We start from the raw sequence: 20,088 nt of genomic DNA, 5'->3' as shown, positions 1-20,088 counted from the left end.
CCCCACAAAACGGCCTTGTCTGCCCCATGCAGTGAAATGCCACCCCTAGGGTGAAGCAGGAGAACCCCCATCCTGGGATGTGACTACTGATCCCGCAGCCTGGGAGCGCTTCTGGTTGGGTCTTGTCTGTGGGCTGGATGGGCGTCGGAGCCACTCACATTCTGCTTCCTCATCTCTCCTCTTCTTTGCCACCCATCCTTAGATGGCCCCTGTCACAGCCGTGCCTCCTTCTGGGAGGGGAGTCCATTGCCCGGAGTCGCAGCTCCAGGACTGGGCCCTGCATTTGGTGACCCCGATCCCTGTGCGTGGACCCCGGTCCCTACTTGGAGCTCAAAGGGCACGGTGCCCACATGGATCTGATTGCAGAGTCACTGCACAAAAACGCCTGAGCCTAGGGGATCCCCTACCAAGGGCTGCCCCCCTCCCCCACACATCCCCCAGGGCAGACCAGGGGTGGGACGAAGGAGGGGGGAGAAAGAGGAGGAGGAGCTAACAGCCCCTTACAGCTCCCTTATTCCCTGCTCTGATCGGAGCAGCCTTCGGGGCCAACCACCGGCTGGGGACAGCCAGAGCCCAGCCTCTCCACACCCCTCCGGGCAGGGCCAGAGAACCCCCAGCAGGAGGCTGGGCACAGGTTCTGTTCCCTTTGTGCTGATGGCAAAGAGCCGGCAGAGCAGGGCAGAGAATCTGTCCCCGGGTGTTGGCTGAGGGCCCCGGCTTCCTGAAATACTATGGCTGGCTGAATAGCCTGAACGGGACTGATTTAGGCATTTCTTATATCCTGCCCATCAGCATGGTATCCATTTATCTGTCCATCCCCATGTACACCCCTCTGTCTATCTACCCATCCCCATGCACACCCCTCTGTCTATCTATCCATCTCTGTACACAGCTCTCTGCTTATTTATCCCCATACACGGCCGTCTATCTACCCATCCCCATACATTATCTATCTATCTATCTATCTATCTATCTATCTATCTATGTAATGCTGATGGGCCGTAGGGCCCTTCTGTGTGAATGGCACTGTACCAGTGTGTCATTAGCACACAGGCATGAGGGCTGCTGGCCCTTAGCTGGATGGCCCTGGCTCCACGGTGCTCCAGGACATGAAGTCCCCCCCTGCCCTCCCAGGATGAACGAGGAAAGCGCCACTGACAGCAGGTGCTGCGTTCTTTCCCCTCCACCGGGCCTGTCACAATAATGCATGTTAGGGCGAGGGAGATATGTGAGGCCAGCATCCCTTCCATTGACCCCGGCAGCCCTGCCTGCTCCATGGCCCAGCCGCACAGCCGGGCTAATTTCATTAATGTGGGGGAGGATGTAGGGGGCCCGGGGGAGCAGGTGCGCCAGCCTCTCAGAAACATCTGCCTCCGTTTGAAGCTAATGACAGAAGCCATCTCTCTCCTGACGAGAGGCAGCACCTGGCCGGGCCTTCCTTGTATTTGTATTTCCTCAGCAGACTCCAGACAGGCCGTGTGCGGGTGTAAACAATGGGGAGGTGCTGTGACTGGCTGCTTGTCTGGAGCCGTCTCACCCCCCATGAGACCCCCCCGTCTGCCCCCTTGCCCTGGCATCACCCTGGCAGCACGCAGGAGCCTAGTGATTTCTTTCTTACGGGACAGGAGAGCAGGGGGGTGTCCCTGGCACAAATCCGCTGGGTTATGGGGCCTCCTGCTTTCCACCATAGGCCGAATCCTCCCCTCTCTGTGCTTGACCCCAGTAGCCAGGAAACCTGCCCCCTCCACCACAGAGCACTTGGGTCCTTCCGGCCTGTCCCCAGTTTCTTATCCTCAGACCGTTCTGAGGTAGCTCTCAAAGGTCCCACCCTGACCCAAAGCTTTACACCTGTGCAAAATGCTGCCCCCCGCCCCCACTTTCCCCTCTGCAAAGGTTACTTGAATAAGGAACTGGCCTTGGACGGGCCGTACGGGACAAAATACTGTGTGGGTCGCCCCAAGTGACACGTCCCTGTGACCCTTAGACCTGTCTGAAGTAGCTGGCAAATGCCACTCCCTGCCCAAAGGTTGTATCTGCACAATATACTGCCACGGGCCTCGCCCCCACCGCCTTCCATGGCGCAGCTCTTCCTTGATGAAGGGACTGGCTTTGAGTGGCTGTGAATCATCAAAGGCTCTTGGGTCACCTCAGCTGACACATCTGCACAACTGGACGCCGCGTTGTTGCCCAAAGGGCTGTCTCATCTCCCCGGGACCCCCTTCCGTTTTGCCGTTGATTAGCGAATAAGCACCTGGGTTTGACAAACGATCTCGCGGGTCACTGCATCCGTTAGGAAGACACAGGGCTACGCCACGCCCCGACCCAAACCTTGCCAAAAGCCCCTACCTGCCCCAGGTGCGGTGAGGATAAACCTGTTAACGATTGTGCAGTGCTTTGAGTTCTACGGATGAACAGTGCTGTCTTGGGCTAGGTCTGATGACTGCACACCCACTCCTTCCATTTTCTTTTGTTAACACACAAGGCAACCAAACCCCTGGAGCTGATCCACTGATGCAAACCCAGCTGCTGTTCTAGAGAACCAAAGGCAGATGGGCTCTAGAAAGTCTGGTTTGTTCATAGACAATTTAAGACCGGGGTAATGGTGACACTGATCCCATTTGGTTACAAATATTAAACTCTATTATGATCCGCTCAACCAGCCAGTCGCTTCAGTCTTGCTGGGAGACCCGTGCAGCCAAAATATGACCCAAGGCACTTTCCTATGGCAGAAATGTGGAGACGTATCTTCTGTGACTGGTCTATCGGAATTTCCCTTCCTTGTGAATGCCAACACGCCCCCCCTGGGGGGCAGAGGGCTCCCAAGCTGGTGGAAACCTCCTGAATGGTTGCCAGTGTTATCCCATGGCTTTGTACCCGTGACGACCAGGAGCTTTGCTTTAATACACTCTCATTTTTATGCAGATGATTTCAATGTCTTCTACTGAACTAATGAATGTTAATGAAATACACCCCCCACACACACACTCACCCTCTGTCCTTCCTCTTCGCCCCCTCCCCTCCCCTGCACACACACTCTCTCTTTCTCCCTTTTCCTCCCTTTCACCCCCCCCCCATCCTCAGACCCCCACCCAGGCCCTCATACAGACTGAGCACGTGAGGGATGAGGGGGGGGTCAGAGCGGCTGGGCCATGGGCAGGCCGGAGCAGGGCACTGGCACAAGCTGTGAGGAGCCAGAGGCCTGGCTGAGGAAGGCAGCGTCAGGCCCTGGCAGCGTGGCAGAGGCAGGCAATGAGTGGGTCCACAGCATAGGAGGTGCCCTGCCCATCCAGGCATCATTGCAGTACCTGAGGGGCATGGGTGATGCCGAGGCTCTGGGCACAGAGGGGAATAGGTCCCCTGAGTCAAGGGGGACGTTAGAGGCGGAGGGGGGGGGATGCTCCCCTCACTTGCCCATCGAAGCCTGATCCCACTGACGTCAAGGGGACTTTGCATGTTGACTTCAGTGGGCCCCCCGTTTGGGCCTGTGTGCCCTGAGAGTGACACCATGCCCTGGCCTGCCCACCGGGGGGCGCCCCGCTGTCTCATCCCCAGAGCTGGGGCTCCAGCCCTAGTGTGGAGGGGATGGCCTCCCACCCCCTGTCGGCTCTCCCATGGCTCCCACAACCGGTCTGCAGCACACTCGCCTCCTCCCCCGCCATCAGCTTCCAGAATCGATAACACCCCCCCCCCCCCCACCAGCCCCTTCCTCTGGGCTATGGCGGTGCCGAGCTAATGGCTTCTTTATTGTGTTTGATATGAAATGTCCCAGCTGCGGGCGCGCTCCCCCCTCCCCGTCCCGACCCCCCCATCCCTGTAGCCATGGGCCCTGTCTCCTTCTGCCCCCGCCTGATTGGTCAGCAGTGACATCAGGGGCCTCACAAATGCACCCCCCCTCCACCCCCTCCAACATTAGCAGATGCCGGGAGTGAATAATTTATTGACCGACTAGCTTTTAGTGCCTCTTAATACCCCCGCCCCCCCGCCCCGCAATACGGCTCCTGCGCTCCGCACCGTCTCTTAACACCAGGCCAGAAGGGAGGGCTGCCCATCAATTATGCATGGGCCTCTTAGCCTTGCGGCCTGAGGGCTGTGTTCATCTCCAGCAGAAACACGAGTGCATCAGGTTAACAGCCCTGGTCTCCCCCCTTCCCGTTGTTATTAACGGCGCAGGCTGAGGCAGGGATGCGCCGTGTGGCAGAAATGTCCATTCATTACAGGCTTGGGTTGAACCAGCTGCTTTGCTTTAGCAATGGATGCACCGTGGCAAGATCCCTGGCTCGGGCAGCATCTTGTGGCTCCCTGTGTCCCACCTCCTGCGAATCACCTGGTCTTAAATGACCTTGGTAAAGGCTCCCTGTCACTGGCCGCTGAGCGAGTCTGAAAAGGGACGGACTTGGGATTGAGTTGGTACCCAGGGCCCGCGGAGAGCTGCCGTCAATGCCCAGCCTTGCTGATACTCGTGATGTTACAGCGAGCCTTGCAATACAGCAGAAGCTCGGAGTGAGGAACCTCTCGGGAATGGAGGTTGTTCCTAACTCTGAAACGTTCGTAACGCTGCACAAAGCGTTGTGGGCGTTCTTTCAACAGTGTACCACTGAACATTGACTTAATAGAGCTTGGAAACTTCACCATGCAGAAGAAAAAAGCTGCTTTTGACCATCTTCATTTAAATGAAACAAGCACCGAAACTGTCTCCTTCCCTGGTCAAATCTTGGTTTTTTAACTTTCCCTTTTGTGGAGTAGTAGTTTATGTTTCGCACAGCACTGTACTGCATTTGCATCTCTTGGGCTCTGCTGCTGCCCAGCTGTGCACTTCCGGTTCCAAATGAGGTGTGTGGTTGCCCGGTCAGGTCATAACTCTGGTGTTCATAACCCTGAGGTTGTACTGTATTGATGTTCCCCTTCAAACTCCAGCTCCTGGAGGTTTCGTTAACAATAAGCGCTGCAGCAGGCAGAGTTGTAGGTGAGAGATCTTTACTGAGCATGCCCAGCAGCCAGCGTTAGATGATGAGACACCTGTGCTGGACCAGTAGCAGCCTGAGCTTGCAGCATCACACCAAGCAAGGTCGCTCCGAGAACTGCTCCCCTTTCTCCAGTTCTCACTCATAGACTCATAGAAGAATCAAAGAAGATTAGGGTTGGAAGAGACCTCAGGAGGTCATCTAGTCCAACCACCTACTAAATCAACACCAACTAAATCATCCCAGCCAGGGCTTTGTCAAGCCAGGCCTTAAAAACCTCTAAGGATGGAGATTCCACCACCTCATTAGTTAACCCATTCCAATGCTTCACCACCTTCCTAGTGAAATCGTGTTTCCTAATTCCAACCTAGACCTCCCCCACTGCAACTTGAGACCATTACTCCTTGTTCTGTCATCTGCCACCACTGAGAACAGCCGAGCTCCATCCTCTTTGGAACCCCCCTTCAGGTAGTTGAAAGCTGCTATCAAATCCCCCCTCATTCTTCTCTTCTGCAGACTAAATAAGCCCAGTTCACTCAGCCTCTCCTCAGAAGTCATGTGCCCCAGCCCCCTAATCATTTTCGTTGCCCTCCTCTGGACTCTCTCCATTTTGTCCACATCCCTTGTGTAGTGGGGGGACCAAAACTGGATGCAATACTCCAGATGTGGCCTCACCAGTGCTAAATAGAGGGGAATAATTACTTCCCTTGATCTGCGGCAATGTTCCTACAAATGCATCATCCCGCCCTGGAGTCAAGGGAGATGGGGAAAATTGCAGTTTTCTTTAAAATAAAACAAGATGTTTCTAGCCCTCATGGCTGTGGAGAAAAGTTGGAAATGGTGCCCCTGAGTGGCTCAGAAAACAAATAAACCCAGACTTACTATTTGTAAAGGTTTGATGACTTCTGAGCCAGTCTTGTGAGTCTGACGGGACAGACTCATGATTTTCGACTGTGTGGAGTTTGCTCATGCTGGATTTAACAATTGCTAGCGATGTCGACTCCACTGAACTCCTTGACTGTAATCCTACTGTTGTCTACCTTGTCGGCTTAGAATATAAATTCTTGGGGAACAGGGACCGTCTCTCAGTTTGTGTATGTGCTGCACCTAGCACATTGGAGCACTAATCTCTGCGAGGGCCTCTAGGCCGGGGTGGCCAACCTGGGGCTCCGGAGCCACATGCGGCTCCTTGTATAGGCACCGACTCTGGGGCTGCAGCTACAGGTGCCAACTTTCCAATGTGCCGGGGGTGCTCACTGCTCAACCCCTGGCTCTGCCCCAGGCCCCGGCCCCACTCCACTCCTTCCCCCAAGGCCCCTGCCCCTTCCTCTGAGTCTGCCGTGCCCTTGCTTCTCCTCCCCCTTCCCCTCCGAGCCTCCTGCACGCCACAAAACAGCTGATCACGGTGGGCGGGAGGCGCAGGGATGGAGGGTTAGGTGCTGCTGGCGGGTGGGAGACACTGGGGGCCGGGGGGGAGCTGACGGGGGGCTGCTGACGTGTTACTGTGGCTCTCTGGCAATGTACATTGGTAAATTCTGGCTCCTTGTCAGGCTCAGGTTGGCCGCCCCTGTTCTAGGCTCTAGCATAAAACTCATTCGGTTTTGTTGACTCTTAGAGAGCAAATTCTGCTGAGGAGCCAGGTTTTGCTAAGCCCCGAACGAGCGGCCATGGACGTTAACATGCAAAGGAGCCGGCGTCAGTGCCACGGTGGCGGTGCTGAATCGGCAGCCAGGGCGTTACCGAAAGCCAGGTTTCTCCGACGACATGAGCTCAGGAATCCTGCGCGTTTCGTGGTTCCCGGTGAGAAGAAAGCAGATTTTGAACAGAGGAAATGAGGAAAGACGAGAGGACCTATTCACGGAGTCTTTTGCTTTCGAAACATCACCCCTCCTGCGCCGGGAGCACAGAGCCGCTGCTCAGCCGGCGTGACCGGGAGGAGACGTGGATTGGGGCTACCCTGAGAATGTGGCCCAGACACTGGCACTCTCGCTCCCTGCCCCAGAGCTTCCCAGCTAAGGGTCTGTCTACACTGCTGAGGCTCTTCCCCGGGTGTTGTCCCGCCTCCCCGACGTCCATACACAGAGCGCGCAGCTGAGTCCGGTGGGGCTTTCGACCCCAGCTCTCCGGCCTGACTGGGGGTGGAGGCTGTCGCCCGAGCGAGGATGCAGGCTGAATCGCCGGATCCTCCAGTGCCTTCCAACAGGTCCCTTCCTGTGCCCAGAAGAACAGGCGAGGTCTCCCGCAATTCGCTAGGAAAGACTCATGTGGCACAAAGACGCCTGGGCTGTACCTCAGTGACACGGCGGGGAATGCTGCCCATGCGGGCAGGGCCTTGCACACTAGGCCGACCCGGCTCAGCCCCAGGTTCACTCTACCACCGTACACTGAGACACGGCAGGGGACAGCAGGGCATGGGAGGGAGCGGGTGGGAAGGATTCCTGGAGACGGGGCAGGTTTGCCAGAGGAGGGTGGACAGTAAGTGGGAGACTGTTCCTAGCACGGGACAGCGGGAGCGAGTGGGATCAGGAGCCAGAGGGGAGTGGAGCTGGAGCAGGGAGTTAAGGAGAGCAGAGGCGCATGCCCACCAGCATGGGCGGTGGGTGAACACACCCTTGGGGGAGGCTAACCCCTGGCCCCTCCCCATCTGCCCAAGGCCCCACCCCTTCTGCCTCCCCTCCGCCGGAGCCCGGAGCACCCCGCCCCCCGCGGCTGCTGGCTCCCTGCGCACCTCCAGCCCCTGCGCTGAACGGGCGGGCAGGCAGCGTGGCCGGAGCGTCCCCAGCCCCAGCGTGGTCCCAGTGCCAGGAAGACGGGCGGCACGGCATGGCGTGGGCCCAGCCTGGGGGTCTGGTGTGCACCGCAGCCCCCCAGCCTGCCTGCCCCAGCCGCTCAGCCACAGAAGGGAAGAGCAGGCAGGAGGGGGCCTGGGGGTGGAACGTGGGCGGGGGCCACAGCAGGTTGTTTGGGGCAGTAGATACCTGCCGCCCATGCCCACCGGGCTGAGCCGTGGGGCCTGGATGCAAGGGCTTGTGAGCAGTAGGCAGAGAGCCAGGGAGGGGGCTCAGGGCGATGGGTTCGGAGAATCAGGTGGGGAGGGCAGGCTTAGCAGGAGCCTATGGGGCAGGGAGGAAGGGAGGCCTTGGCAGGGACAGTGGGAGATGGCGCAGGGCGCTGAGCCGTGGGGGTGGCGGCGCAGGGTCGATTTCTGTCCTACGAAGGAGGTGGAAGCACCAGGCCGTAGCTAGGCCTTGGTGGGAGTCCCGGAGCATCCGCTGCCGTCCTGCGTGCCCCACCCCACTGCGACAGCTGCTTGGTGCCCAGGCTGGCGAGGCGCTAATGCGGGCAAACCAGGCTGGCTGCCCAGCGACGGTGCTCAGGGACATAGTTGCTGGGCTGAGAGGCCAGAAAACGCTCTCTCCTCTTTAACTTTAATCAGGCAAACGCTGGCTCTAATTCCTCGTGTCACTTCTCGTTACCAGCAGTGCCCGGGATGTGCGGTGCCCTGCTGCCGGCGGTGATGGAGCCTGGGCACCTCACGGCAGAGCTTCTGCTTCAGGCTCAAGCAATATCCTTTGCCGGTGCCCATTCTGGAGGGGGCCGTGGCCCCAAGTGCCACCGCAGGGTGCCGAAACCCAGCCGATGCCACCTGCCGGAGAACGCCTCCGTGGCAGGCCATAGCTGTGAGCTCTGCAGAGCATGCAGCCAGTCAAGGGCAGGCTGGCAAAGTGCCCCCTAGGCTGCGGTGATGGGTGCCCTACAGGTAGCTAACATTCGATTGCTAGTCACGCTGGGTAAGTTGTCCTATGGGTGTGCCCCCAGGTCGTACGCTTGGTAAATGAAACTGGCACCGTTATGGACTGGCAGCACCTCTCTCCCCGTTCCGGTCTCGCTGAGTGCAGGTCTCAGGTTGGTTCTGGGTGGGATCACGCCACTCTCTCTCGCCAACCAGTCCCCTGCGTGTGAACCATGAACGTATTGACCTTAGCACGTCTGATGTATGCCAGTCCCTGCACTTCTGCTCCTGCGGGGGCAACGGCAGGGTCACGGCCGCCCAAACCGCCCCCTTCAAGCACAGCATCCTGGATTTACAGTCAAAGCATTTCAGAGAGAACAGATCTTAAAACAACAAAGCACGTCTCGCTCGCCAGGGGATTCATCATGTGCCAGCGGGACCCTGGCAGGCCTAACGCCTTGGGGACTCTTCGGCAGAGCCTCACTGTGTCCCCGTCTCACCCGCTCAGCTCCCATGTGCCTCTTTGCAGTACTCAAGACCCATTTGACCCATTGAAAGCCCCTTGACCTGGTGACTGCAGCTTTGCAAACGGAGATTTGCAACTTGTTGGAGACAGGCTCTGCGAAGCTAACTGCTGCCCCCAGTGCCTTCCGAGTGAGTGCTTGGGGGGGCTGAGATAGGTCAGCTGTCTTGCTTCCCTGTTTGCTCTTCCCACAGCTCCCTATTAAGCTGGCTCAGTGCATTCCTCCAGGGAAGTCGCGTAACCCCAGCGTACAGTAACTTCCCCGCCGACCGGGTCACAGACGGGGCTCGTATTCCTAACGCTGTTACATAGCCGCTCCATCTCTGTCACCCCCACCTGTCCCAGGGGCGACACTGAGTGATTCTTCCACTCTCAGTACCGTTTACCCTCGTGAGTTTTGCAGACTCCAGCCTTGCTCGGGAGAAGCAGCTGCCGTTTCTGGGGGCAGGTCAAAACGAACCTTCTGTCCATCGCCGCTCCTGCTCCGGCCTACAGCCCCACAGGAAGCATCGTGCAGGGTGTCCCGCTGTCTGCAGGTTGCTAGGCTGGAGTGTGGCACATCCCAAGGCCATTCTGTCCCCTCGTGATGGGTAACAGAGAGACACGGCTCAAGTTCTCACCCAGAGGTTTTGGGGCGACAGAGGTAAGAAGGGGGTGCAGGAGAGCTCCCCCCATACAACTACCCCACAGAGTCTAAAGAGAGAAAATGCCCAGGATGGTTGGCAAATCATAGAATCTCTGGGTTGGAAGGGACCTCAGGAGGTCATCTAGTCCAACCCCCTGCTCAAAGCAGGACCAATCCCCAACTAAATCATCCCAGCCAGGGCTTTGTCAAGCCGGGCCTCAAAAACCTCTAAGGAAGGAGATTCCACCACCTCCCTAGGGAACCCATTCCAGTGCTTCACCACCCTCCTAGTGAAATAGTGTTTCCTAATATCCAACCTAGACCTCCCCCACTGCAACTTGAGACCATTGCTCCTTGTTCTGTCATCTGCCACCACTGAGAACAGTCTAGATCCATCTTCTTTGGAACCCCCTTTCAGGTAGTTGAAGGCTGCCCCGGGGGGAGGGCGGCGAGCCCCAGCGGGGGCTCCTATCTCCCCCCGGCCGCCAGGGGCAGGGGGCAGGGCGGCGAGAGGGCCAGAGCTCTCTGCTTTCTCTGCCTGTGGGAGCCCCGGCCCGGGGCCCCAATGCCTTGTGCTCTCCTAATAAAGGAGCCACACGTGTCGGTTCTGAGCCGCCTGGCGCTCGTTAGCTGCAGCTTTGCTGGGGAAAGGCTGCTCGGCTGGGGAGGCTCATTAGTTCATGGCAGCTCATCAGCCCTAGCAACCTCTTTGGCCTTGTTTTATTTCCAGCCGCCCGCCGGGGCTGCCCAGAGAGGGACTTTCACCCAGGAGGAGAGCACAGGGCACTGGCGTTGGAGAGCGGCCAGCCCAGGGGGACGGAGCGTCGCCTGGGGGCTAGCGCAGAGCCAGGAAGCCCCGGGGTCTCTTCCCAGCTCTGACACAGACTTGCCGGGTGGCCTGACAGCAGGCACTGCCCTCAGTGTCCCCATCTGTAGGGCGGGCCTGGTGGGTGCTCCGTCTGGTCCGTAGGGGCCCTAGCGCTCAGTGACTTTCCTGGGCGGGGCTGCGTGCCACCTGCACAGAGGGAACGGAGAGCCATTTCCAGCCGCCAGCACCAAAGCATCCGGCTGAGTCACATCAGCAGGAAACGGACGGAGATGAACCTTGGGAGTAACCGCCTGCGGCACCCCCTTCCTACTCCCTCCTTTGACCAGTAGCTGCTGGAATTATCAGAAGAGGCCAGTACGCCGGGTGTTGGGCACAGGAGAGCATGTCTGGAACCAGATAGCAAACACAATGAAAAAGCCAGATGGAGGGGCTGGTGGAGGGGGGATTAGAACACAAGTGCTATGTTGTTCCCGGGCGTAGTAACAAGAGTGTTGTATGCAAGACATGGGGGGTCATTGTCCCGCTGCGCACAGCGCTGGTGAGGCCCCAGCTGTGGCCAGTTCTGGACAACACACTATAAGATGTGGATAAATTGGAGACAGTCCAGAGGAGAGTGACCGAAATGATAAGAGGTCTGGAAAACCTGCCCCGTGAGGAAAGGTTGAAAGAACCGGGCATGTTAATCTAGAGAAAAGTAGACTGAGGGGCGACCTGATAAGTCGTCAAATATCCAGGTAAGGGCTGTTACCAAAAGGACGGGGATCAATTGTTCTCCAAGCCTACTGAGGGTAGGACAATAAGGAATCGGCTTAGATTGCAGCGAGGGAGATTTGGGTTAGATACTAGGGAAAACGTCCTAGCTCTAAGAACCAGAGCAGGTTCCCTCAGGAGGTTGTGGACTCCCCGTCACTGGAAGTTTTAAGAACTGGTTGGACCTGTCAGGGATGGTCTATGTAGACCTAAACCTGCCTCGGCGCGGCGAGATGGACTACCTGACTTTGCAGTCCCGTCCAGCCCTGCATTTCTATGCTTCTGTGGTTACAATGGCAGGGTTGTTACCCGCTATGGGAGCTCCCCTGGTCACCACAAGTGCATTGCAACAGGAATACACTGCAGTGTTGGCATGCGCTAGTCAGCCCCACACTTCTGTGTGAGACAAACCCCGTGGCCCTGACACCTCACCCCCTGTGGGGAAGGGTGTTTCCTTCCTGCCGTTAAGCGGGACCAGTCCACGCAAGGGAGTCATGGAAACCCCAGGGAGCAGGGCCCTCCCAGGCTGGCACAGAAAGCCACCCTGGAGAGCCACTGTGTGTGGATTGCGGGGGACGTGTTCTCCATAGACACCCCACACTGGAGAAACTCAGACCAATGGATAGAGCCGGGGCAGGGAGAGATGTGCAAGGATCTCACAAGTCCCCGCCATGGGCCTGGCGCCCTGGAGTTGCTGCCCGTTCCAAAGAGGAGCCTTGGCGAGATGAAGCAAGATAATTCTGGGTCTTCCCCAGGCACCCCTTCCCTCCAGCCCTCACTTAGCCAGTGGCGGTCAGCCTCCCTGTCTCCTCTGAGTGGAGACTGGGGAACCATGACAGCAGCTTGAGAGCCATTGAGGGAAATCAGGCCTGTGTTTTATGACTCATTAGCAGCAATTAGGTGCACAAGTAATGAGGCTTGGAAGACACACACATCCCCCCGGGGCGGGTCTCTTCCTGAGACCCTGCCTGAGCTGAGAGGAAATGAACCAGCATTGATTGGGGATGGGGGAAATGAAATAGCAGGGCAGAACTGGGCCTTGCTTTCCGGCTCCCTCTCCTGCAGAGCCAGCCTGGGACCACAGCGTAGTACAGAGTCCATGCAACGCTCCGGGGTGCTGGCCAAGAGAGCCGCCGTCACACCCCCGGGGCCAAGCTCTCCTCCTTTTGACACTTTCGGGGTTAACTGCACCTCATCCCCCTCCTGGTCTTCCTCGGGGGCACCCACTTTGCAGGCTCCCAGCCGTCACCACGGACATCTCTCTCCTGTCAGGCAGGGGGTTGAGGCTCGCAGTCCCTCCGCACCTCACTGTGATCTCCCAGCCAGTCTGACCGGGGCCAAAGTCTTTCCAACCCTTCCACGAGGGTTGGAGCCCCCGTGGCAGAAGATCCTGTCTGTCTGCCCGATCGAAAAGAAGGCCCTGAGTCAGTTTAAACTCAGCCTGACCCTTCGTTGTCCACTGGGCAGGGCCGGCTCCAGGCACCAGCCCACCAAGCTGGTGCTTGGGGCGGCACCTGGAGGCGGTGCTCCGGCCCCCGGGGAGAGCGGGGCCACAGCCGGGCTCGCCGCCCTCCCCCCGGCGCTCTGGCCGCCCTCCCCCCTGGCGCCTCCCCCCCTGCTGATGTGACTCAGCCGGATGCTTTGGTGCTGGCGGCTGGAAATGGCTCTCCGTTCCCTCTGTGCAGGTGGCACGCAGCCCCGCCCAGGAAAGTCACTGAGCGCTAGGGCCCCTACGGACCAGACGGAGCACCCACCAGGCCCGCCCTACAGATGGGGACACTGAGGGCAGTGCCTGCTGTCAGGCCACCCGGCAAGTCTGTGTCAGAGCTGGGAAGAGACCCCGGGGCTTCCTGGCTCTGCGCTAGCCCCCAGGCGACGCTCCGTCCCCCCGGGCTGGCCGCTCTCCAACGCCAGTGCCCTGTGCTCCTCTCCTGGGTGAAAGTCCCTCTCTGGGCAGCCCCGGCGGGCGGCTGGAAATAAAACAAGGCCAAAGAGGTTGCTAGGGCTGATGAGCTGCCATGAACTAATGAGCCTCCCCAGCCGAGCAGCCTTTCCCCAGCAAAGCTGCAGCTAACGAGCGCCAGGCGGCTCAGAACCGACACGTGTGGCTCCTTTATTAGGAGAGCACAAGGCATTGGGGCCCCGGGCCGGGGCTCCCACAGGCAGAGAAAGCAGAGAGCGGCTCGTCCTGTGCCTCCCCCAGCCCCATGGTAGCCGAGGGTGGGACGGTGCCCAGGCACCTGCGTTCCCATGGGCTGGTGGCCCCGGGTGCTTGACGAGGGGCTGTCAAAGGGGGTTGTGGAGAGGCCTGGCCGGCGGAGCAGGATTCGTGCTCTCACACAGGCCCTGGGATGGCCAGAGTGGATTTTTCATGGCAGCAGATTACTGGTGGCAGCGGCGGCTTCGGGGGAGGCGGCTATAAAAGGGAAGGATGCAGCCCTCTGGCTCCAGGCCTGGCGCGCCCAGCTTGGTAATGGAATAGATCAATTCTCTCGCGTCTCCTGTGGCTGCCACCTGCTGCTCTCCGTGCCCCCCCAGCCCTGCCCCACTGAGCCCACACTCCTCTCCCCTCCGTGCCCCCCAGCCCTGCCCCCACCCAACCCCCACACTCCTCTCCCCTCCGTGCCCCCAGCCCTGCCCCCACCCAACCCCCACACTCCTCTCCCCTCCGTGCCCCCAGCCCTGCCCCCACCCAACCCCCACACTCCTCTCCCCTCCGTGCCCCCCAGCCCTGCCCCCACCCAACCCCCACACTCCTCTCCCCTCCGTGCCCCCCAGCCCTGCCCCCACCCAACCCCCACACACCTCTCCCCTCGGTGCCCCCAGCCCTGCCCCTCACCCAGCCCACAGGCAGGTCCTTCCCTCAGCAACTGGCCCTCCCCAATGGCTGCCATCTTCTCCCGCCCTGCAGTGGAAGGACCATCAATGGGCCAGGCACTAAGTCCTCCTGGTTCCTGCCAACCTTGCCTGTGAGCTCTGCCCCCCGTGTCAATGGCTGTATCCCCTGGGGCAGGATTCCAGCCCCCAAGCACTGCGTCAGGCCAGTCCGTGGGCAGGTGGCCCCGTGCAGCCGGCAGAGAGTGGCTCGGTGCCATTATCGGCTCGCCTGTGATTCAAATTTAATAGGGCTGCCGGCCCGCTGGGAAATCACCCCGGGGAAGACGATTTACCGCCATCCATTTTTAAACAGCTCATGAAACATTCATCATCATTGTCACATTTGGGGGAAATATTTTGCCCGTCCTTAGTGCGTGCAAAGTGCTTTAACCCCTTCAGCACAGCCCCGGTCTCCGGGAGGGGAATGACACCTAGGGTCCGTCTGCCTCCCAGCGACACTACGATGGTATCGGTCTGCGAGGCTGAGTCGGCGGACACAGAGCAGCCGTGGGTCTCTGCTTGCAGTGTAGACACATCCCTGGCATGACAAGGGCAGTTACGGCAGCGACACAACCCTGGTCTACAATACTGCAGGATATAACAGAGTTGGGCCCTATATGTCCTTCTGCCAATGCACCCCAACCCTGAGCTGCAGCACCCGGATATACCCGTGCTGGGCCCCATGCATACTTGTGCCAGTGCATCTCAATTCTCCCTGCAGCATCTCCGGCTAGTCCAGGCCTAGCCAGCCATGCCCAATGCACCTCGACCTTGGCCTGCAGCGGTCTTTGCTAATTGAGTTCTGCTCACTCACTCCCCCATACAGGTCACTCCTGCCCCGCAGCCCCCACCTCCAGGGTTCCAGTCCTGGGTCCGTCCTGAGCAGGCCCTGTGACTGCGTGAGGGTTCAGTGGGCACTGGGGTACCACTTTGTGGCCTCCTCGAGTGAGCCCCACTTAGGCTTCAGGCCTCCAGCTATCCGTGTTTTGGGGGTGGAGTTCCTGCACCCTCTCCCCCCAGACTGCAATTCACTATGCTCACCTCCGCAGGGCTGAGTTCAGTTCAGGGGCAGTGACGGGGTTAACCAGCGACCAGCCAGCATCTGTAAAGCAAAGTGCTGTTTATCCAGAACAAAAGCATTCCAGAGCGAACAGATCTCGTAAGCAATAAGCAGCCTACATGCATGCAAAGCTCACCAGGGGTTACCCCACCTGCCACATGGAGATACTTCAGGTCCTCCTACCCTGGGCTTGATTCTGGAGGCCACGTGTCTTGTCCATTCACTGATGGTGTCTCCCAGGTCCTGTCCCCAGCCCAGGGCTGTTATTTTATACACTTTCAAGTCCTTTGTCTTCTTAGGCCTTTGAACCAGGTCAGACCAGACTGTGTTTTTTCCCAGGAGGGGTTAATCTTCCCCGCATTGTCTCACTATTGGAGCTTTGCAATTATTACCCCCCAGTGGCTTTAGGTCCAGCAGGAAGCGTCCCGTTGGTGACCTGTTTAGCCAGGCATGCAATCACTAGCCACCCATACGGATCCATAGGCCATTTACGAAGGTAACACAACCGCCTCCGAGCGTGCCATGACGTGCCACTCAGCGATGTACCAGCCATGGTCCCAGAGCATTGCATCTGTGACAGCAAACACACGGCTGTCTGGCATCAGACCAGCCCTGTCAACTTCAGTTCAAATGTGCTCAGTTCTAGGGTTTTCTAGCTCTCGGGGGCGAAGGGCGTTTGCCAGGGCCCAGCCCTTCCCCGGCTTGGTGAGTTGTCGGAGAATAGAATTAGAAGCGGCCTCTTGACTGACAAAGAGGCAGTCTGCTGTCCGAGCCCAGCCTTTGCCCATCCCGGGTAGTTGCTGAGCGAGCCAAGAGCAGGCTCCATGGCCCAGATGCCAGGTCTCGTTCCTGGTCGATATGCCTCTCCGTGCTCCCCTCGTTGGCACGTTTCTCCTTGTGCTGCTCGTGATGCCCTGGATTGATCTTCGTTAACTACCACTCAGCAGCCATCGGGCTGGGTGCCCTGGCGGAGACCTCACCAGCTTGCTGCCCCGCTCCTTTAGCATTGCCTGGTGAAGGGTCTCCAGTGTCTCCGCCTTCGAGCTGCATCTGGTGCCAATCTCCCTATTTCAGTCCTTCCCTTCTCCCTCCATTCTGCGCGGTGCCCGAACACGGCCTGGCCCCACTCCTTGGGCTCCCATCTGCTGGAACGCTGCAGGAGCACCCTGCGATGCTGGCAGACTGGCTGCCAGATCATGCCAAGGCCCAGGGCCTCCTTGAACACTGTCAAATGCAGAGCTGGAAACCAGTCCAGCTCACCTGGGGGTTAGTGGCGTTAAAATAGATAACAGGGTTATAAGAATGTGTTCAGACTTTACGGAATGCTTGTAGGATGCTGCATGTACTGATCTCATAACCTCTAGCCCATGGTCTAAAGTTACATTGAGTGTTTGCATTGTAAACCTCTGTAACGGCGTAACTCACCAAACAGGAGAAGCAGCATTAATGACGGTAGAGCGCTCGTCCTGCACACCAGATGGCCCGTGGAAGGTAAATGAGGCGTTGTGTAGCATCAAAGACACAGACCTGCCTGTGAACTCATCCCATCAGCTTGGATTCTGGGGCAAAGGTGATAAAAAAATCCCTGACAAGGGTCTTTATGCTCTCTGGGCTCTGAGATCGGAGTACAAATGACCTGGGATAAGTGACTGGTCCTTTGGGATTGGAGTAACCTGAATGTTGCTGTGAGTTTTGGTGTAAAATGACCATTTATCACCTGCCAGGATGGCCACAGAGCCCGGAGAGCCCGTGGGGACTGTCTGTGACTCCATGGTAAGATGCATGATGCATCTGAAGAAGTGGGATTTTCCCCCACGAAAGCTTACGCCCAAATAAATCTGGTAGTCTTTAAGGTGCCACCGGACTCCTCGTTGTTTTCATGGTAAGACTGTTTGAGTGCTTCAGGAGTTGGGTTGTTGATATCTAATTATAGAACCTGTTAGAGAACCACTGTTCTCAGTGGTAGCAGATGACAGAACAAGGAGCAATGGTCTCAAGTTGCAGTGGGGGAGGTCTAGGTTGGATATTAGGAAAAACTTTTTCACTAGGAGCGTGGTGAAGCACTGGAATGCGTTACCTAGGGAGGTGGTGGAATCTCCTTCCTTAGAGGTTTTTAAGGTCAGGCTTGACAAAACCCTAGCTGGGATGATTTAGTTGGGAATTGGTCCTGCTTTGAGCAGGGGGTTGGACTAGATGACCTCCTGAGGTCCCTTCCAATCCTGATATTTTATAATTCTATGAACCTACCACCAGTTTGGGGTGTCTGCCCTGTTTTGTGACAGTCGGCCCTGAGGCTGTATGCATTGTAGCTGTAGCCGTATTGGTCCCAGGATGTTAGAGAGAAGAGGTGGGAGAGGGAATATCTTTTTTGGACCGACTTCTGTTGGTGAGAGAGACCAGCTTTCGAGCTACACAGAGCTGGCATTCCTGGTCGTGAGCTGCTCCAGACAGCATGACACACCCATTATAGTGCACTCAGTGTGCACCCGTGTCCAGCCTCCGCTCCCCATGTACCTGATGCAGTGTGGTCTAGTGGATAGGGCATGGCTGGGACCCTCAGGACTTCTGGGTTCTAGTCCTGCCACTGCCTCAATGGGTGACCTTGAGCAGGTCACTGTGCCTCAATAGGTGTCTGTGCAGCGCCTGGCACCACGGGACCCCGGCCTTGGGGCCTGTACGTGCTGCAGGAACTATAGCAAATGCTTGTAGTGTGGTACCAGCCAAAAGTCCCCCTTGGGATAAATGCCAATTCCCCTCTCTAGCCTCTGCGTCTCAGCTGGCTTTGGAGGGAGATATTCTCAGCGCATTTTGGCCGCCAAGTAGCAGTTGCTGGCACCGGGAGCTCCCTTGGACACACCCCTCCATCTCTTGACATACGTGCCAGACTTAGCGAGCTGGGAACTGCCTCTCAGCCGCCCGCCTCCCCAGAGCTTCCCCATCGCTGTCCATGTGACAGCACCTGCCCTGGGAAAGTGGGGACGCAAACTGTCTGTACCAGATGCAATCTCTGCCTAGCGTCAGGAGTCCGGGCAGTAGAGTTGAGCTCAGACAACGCTCCGGGTCGAGTCACTAGAGTTCACCGGCTTGGCTGCGTTCGCCCCCCGTTGGCACCGCTGCCTGCGAAGGTTCTCGTTTACTGCCAGGGACGCTCAAAGAAGCAGCAGAATTTGAGACTCCCCCCTGCTTCAGGGGGCCTTGCGTCTGGCCGTTGCGGAGTATTTGCACACTACCAGTTTCAGACTCACGATGGTGACTCTTCACGTCGCACTCCTGAGTCTAAGTGTGCCGAATGCGCCTCACGCCTCCCGGCGCCGCTTCCGGACCGGGCCCCGCAATCCCTGTCTGTCCCGGGTTGCTCTTTGCACGTTGTAGCGGGGAAGTTCTCCTGCTCCTAGAAAAAAGGCCAGGCTGACTGGGGAAGCAGCTACAGCTGGGACCGGGCTGCAATCAGGCCACGCCTGGCCCTGTTATAAGGGCTCAGGGAGGAGCTGGATCCGTCTCTCTCTAGCTTTGGAGTGGGAAGGACCTGGCTGCCTGGGAGCACGGGGTAGTTGGGCAGAGCAGTGCTGGGGAAAGGCAAAGGAGTGGGGGAGCTCCAGCCTGGCAACTCCCCAGGCTGAGGCCTTGTTTAAGTCCTAAGCAGGTACTGGGGCTGCAGAGGGGCAGGCCGGGGATAGGCAGAGGCAGCTGGTCCAACCCCCTCACCAGTGATGAGTGGCCATGACAGACTGCAGTCTGCCCCAGAGAGCGGGGGCTAGATGACGACTGGCAGTAGCCACTGAGGCAAGGTGGGTGTAGAGGGTTGGGGGTTCCCCTGGGAGGGGAGACCCAGAGCGGGGGTACTGCGGAGGGCAAAACCCCAGGGGAAGGGGCACCGGGGTCCGGGAGGGACACGGGGGCCTGAGGCAAGCGAGACATCGGCCAGCAGAGGCTGAAGAGCTAATACACCAGGAGGCGCTGGCCGGTGAGTCTTCGCTTCGCTACACACGTCCTTAGTGTTAAGTCCCGTAAGTGGGGCCCTACCAAATTCACGGTCCATTTTCATAAATGTCACGGTCATAGCCTTTTAAAAATCTTGAATTTCACGGTTTCCGATATTTAAATCATAAATTTCACAGTGTTGTAACAAAACATGAATATGTGTTCAAAAACGGCAAAATATAAACAAGTAAAACCCTTAAGTCTCCGTGTTTCTCCAACTGGGGGTCCTGACCCATAAAGGGGTGGCAAGGCTATTGCAGGGGGGTCACGGTATTGCCACCCTTACTTCTGTGCTGCCTTCAGAGCTGGGTGCCGGAGAGCAGTGGCTGCTGGCCGGGTGCCCAGCTCTGAAGACAGCGCTGTGCATTTTGTATACTTTTACCATATAGTATAGGGTGTTTTTATAGTATAGGGTAAAGGCACACAAAAGACCAGATTTCATGGGGGAGACCAGATTCCATGGTCCATTGCACGTTTTTCATAGCCGTGAATTTGGTAGGGCCCTACCCATAAGTTTTCCCTCTCAAGAGCAGCATTGGATGGAAGGATTCAATAGCTCGGCCTGTGTTGCTGGTTCACCCAGGTGCCCCCTGGCAGACACTCTGGCTTCATTTGTACCATGGCCCAGACATTGGCGTCTTCTTTTCTGGATAACTTTAGCGATCAGGTGCTCGCGACCAATCAGGGGACAGAAACAATACCATGTGATCAGCATCCAATCAAAACTAACCTGCCTAGTTTTTATTTCA

Source organism: Terrapene carolina, unplaced genomic scaffold (assembly GCF_002925995.2).
Source record: "Terrapene carolina triunguis isolate 2854851 unplaced genomic scaffold, T_m_triunguis-2.0 Scaffold33926, whole genome shotgun sequence".
Lineage (NCBI taxonomy): Eukaryota > Metazoa > Chordata > Testudines > Emydidae > Terrapene > Terrapene triunguis.
Note: the sequence above shows the minus strand (reverse complement) of the source record.